Raw genomic sequence first — 3798 nt, 5'->3', positions numbered from 1 at the left:
TATCAACACCCACACCATATTCCCCACCCACTCACCCTCAACCTATATAACCTACACCTACCCTTACCCTCAAACCCATACCCACATACCCACGCCAAACCCACCCTACATTTACCATAACCTCACTCACCACTACCTTCAACCTATAAATTCACCACCTATACACTCATTCATACAATCCAACATTGACGCCTACCACACATATACCTCACATCTATATCTACCCCCACACCACACATCCAAACACCCTACCTCCACACGAACCCCCTACCAACCTCCCATAGCCAAACCCACACCCTCACCCACACCCACATGCATTATTATACAAGTAGGGTTTAACTTTCATTGTCATATTAGTCATTCAAGTTTGAGTGTGTGTATATATATATATATATATATATATATATATATATATATATATATATATATATATATATATATCGAGTTTATTTAATTGTTATATTTTAATATGCTAATTGTTTTAAATATATTTAAAATTTCACCCACCAACTAACTGTCGTGTTTTTGTCTGAAACGACACGTTACGACAATGTTTTAAGTAACACGACAGAACATGACATGATGTCGTGTTTTTTTTTAAGTACACGAAAAACGAACCAATTAGAAAACGAAAAACATGGCACGACAAAGATAAAATAAAATAAAAAATAGTTATATTCTTTAATACTTAATCATATATAACACGACAAATACGAAAAACACGTCAGACAACTGCTAAATCGTGTCAATTCCGTGTCGAATTTTGAACACGAACACGACACGACACGACGTCGTGTTTTTTGTAGATGACACGAACACGACACGAACACGAATTCGAATTTCAGTTTCGTCCCAATTTCGTTTCGTGTCGTGTATTTTTGTCGTGTCGTGTCATTAATTACCACCCTAATTCCACTAAAGTATTCATTTTAGATCAATTATTTATTTATCATCATTTATCAAAATTTAAAAATTTAAAAATTTTAATAATGAATGAAATCAAATTTTTTAAAATAATTCTTTGTTTTTATATAAAACGTAATGAAAGTGATTATTAACTAAATTTATTTATTTATTTAAAATCCAGTTATTTCACTATGGATATTTTATATTTTATATTTTATGAATTTCAATCAAAATTTGAATTCTTTTTATACATAAAACTTAATCCCCCACCCCCCAAAACAAAGGATTTTTTCATTTACGTCAAATTTGCCCTAAAATACCTGTTCCCGCCTCTCTCTCAATTTCGTCTCTCCGCCTATTTTGATCTTCGTCGATCCCTCTCTTATTTGTTACATCTCTATCTATATCGTCTCCTTAGTTAGGTGAATCTCTATCTCACGATCTAATCTATGCGCACCTCTCAATCGCTGACGTCTTTATTTGACTGCATAAGAAGAATTTCGATCAACAATACAATAAACCTTTGCACTATCGTCGCATAATCAAGAACAAGAGAGATGACCTTACGCAGGATGTCGGAATTTTCATGCCAGTGTATGTCCATTGGAAATATATTATATTCTTCTTTATTTATATGTTTTTCTGGTTTAATTCTCATAGATGCCTACCACATATTTGATGTTTGGATCCTTTGGTTTTGATATGATGATAAGTTTTAGGTTTCATTGCATTAAATGTTGTGATTTCTGATTTTCTAGAGTTAGTTCCTATAATCACTTAAAAGCAGATTTCTCATTTTACAAATTACTTTCCGATTTTTCATGTTTCTGCCATTTCCCCCTTTAGCCCGAAAAATCAAATTCTCCCTTGTCGGTTGATACCAGGCTCTTGCTTGCGTTGCTCTCTTTTTCTCAATTCCATAGACAAGAATTTGTTGAGGTAAATTTTGATTTGTTTTATTTAATATACTGTTATACTAAATTTGTTCTTATTTTTATTTTTCTCATTTTTTCAACTCTATGCAATAATGACCAGACAATGATTAAGTAAAATCTTAATATAATTACAACTTTGATTTTGTCTTATTTTTGTGGTTTATGTTTTGATTAAGTAAAAAAGAAGGAACATCTAAGTTTAATATCGACTTCATTTCAATTTCTTTTTTGTGAAGAGTTGTATCAATACAAGAAAGAATATGAAGTAGCTAGAGGTGAGATATTGCTTGATTATGAAGAGAATGATGGTTGATTACTCATGAATAACCAAAAAGTATGTATTTAACTTAAAATATTTAATATGGACTTTGTTTGTATTTTGACCTTGGTTTGACTATCTGTATAGATTACAAGAGAGATGTGGAGGAGCAAGTTCCTTTTATGGAGATCCTAGAAATGTGCAAGAAGAACACCACCAGTAAATTTCTTCATATTTTGGCATCCATGAGGATGAAAACATCCTAGATATGGAAGAGTTTGACGTACTGGCTATGATAAGGTTAGAAAAATTAATCATAATTTGCAAAGTTGAATTTAATTATCTAACTTTGAGGTTATTTAGTGTTTGTATGGTAAACAGATTGATGAACTTTTTACTACCAGTAAAAGTCTTGATACTTTGCCAATTTTGTATTACAGTCAAGGATGCTTCGTGAGCCAGAGTTAGTCCTTGAAAATGTCAATTAAGACCATGCTTGCAAAACAGTAAAAAAATGAATATTTGTTGGATATGTGCAAGAAATAGCAACTTACTTGTATTTATTTTTGCATTATTGTATCATACTTTCATTTGTTTCTATTATGGCATAATACTTTCAAAGATTTCTTATTGAGAGATTGTACTTTGAAAAATCTACCTAGTTTTAGCATGTACCTTCAAATCTTTTTCTTATTAATAATAGTCTAGACACCTTTAAGGAACATCTATTGGAACTTGTTGGGATTCTACACTATATCTTGTGGGACTTCATTTTTTTAGGAAATTGAAAAAGCCACCATAGTCTAGACCCAAATGGGTTTATAATATGGGTACTACTTTGTGCATTACACTTTATTTTCTTCATAAAGTAGTATACTAAGTTTATAATGAACTCATTTTTTTGGTTTCAATGTTGTTGTTATAGGTACCAGAAATTATATCACATCGAAACTCAACGAAAAGGAAACCAACTTACATATCATCTGATGCCCTTCTCAAGAAGACAAGGAGCAATACAAACAAGATGAATGCCTAGTTATGTTTAGGTTTTGGTTTATGATTTGTTTATTTTTTAACCATTATTTAAATTCTTGAAATTAGGACAATTTTCTTTTCTTTGCTATTTTAATTAGGAATGTAATGTATGGATTTGGATTTCAATTATTAGTAATATCAAATTATGAATTTTGCTTTTGTTTCATATTATTGGATTTCGTTACTTTAATTTAAATTATTTTGATGTGTCTACAATGTATAAAAAGTAACAATAAATAGTAAGTTAAAGTGGCTGTAATATAAATTTTTCCATGTTTTATAGGTTTTTAATGTCTCTAAAAATATACAATGGTTACCTTACATCAATTTTTAATGAGTGGCTAAATGGTTAACAATAGGCATAATATACAAGAATTATGAGACTACAATTGATTTAAAATGATGTTTATTCTAAAGTTTTTGTGACTAAGTTAAACAATAACAACATGAAAAATAATTTATGTGGCAAATAAATACCATAACTGATTGTTGTTGAGACTAAATACTAGCAAATCGTCACTTACATCATTAATTATATGTGTCCATTTACCGAACATGGACATGTTTACCGTAATTATGTGTCTAAAATATACCCAATAGTCTTAATACGATACTGAATAGTCCTTAATTTTAACAAAATGTGTGTCTTTATAATACTTATGA

At 30.2% G+C, this 3798-nt stretch overlaps 1 long non-coding RNA gene across 1 annotated transcript; it reads left to right on the top strand.

The window, feature by feature from the left end:
- The first annotated feature begins 2078 nt into the window (after positions 1 to 2078).
- LOC145169080 (uncharacterized) lies at positions 2079 to 3121 on the top strand. Its single transcript, XR_013742284.1, has 3 exons — positions 2079 to 2175; positions 2248 to 2400; positions 3026 to 3121. It is a non-coding gene; the product is annotated as an uncharacterized LOC145169080 (long non-coding RNA).
- The last annotated feature ends 677 nt before the right edge of the window (positions 3122 to 3798 follow it).

Source organism: Lactuca virosa, chromosome 4 (genome assembly GCF_052849685.1).
Source record: "Lactuca virosa cultivar CGN04683 chromosome 4, Lactuca_virosa_CGN04683_v6, whole genome shotgun sequence".
Taxonomy (NCBI): domain Eukaryota; kingdom Viridiplantae; phylum Streptophyta; class Magnoliopsida; order Asterales; family Asteraceae; genus Lactuca; species Lactuca virosa.
Note: the sequence above shows the minus strand (reverse complement) of the source record. Positions and strands in the feature narration are given on the sequence as shown.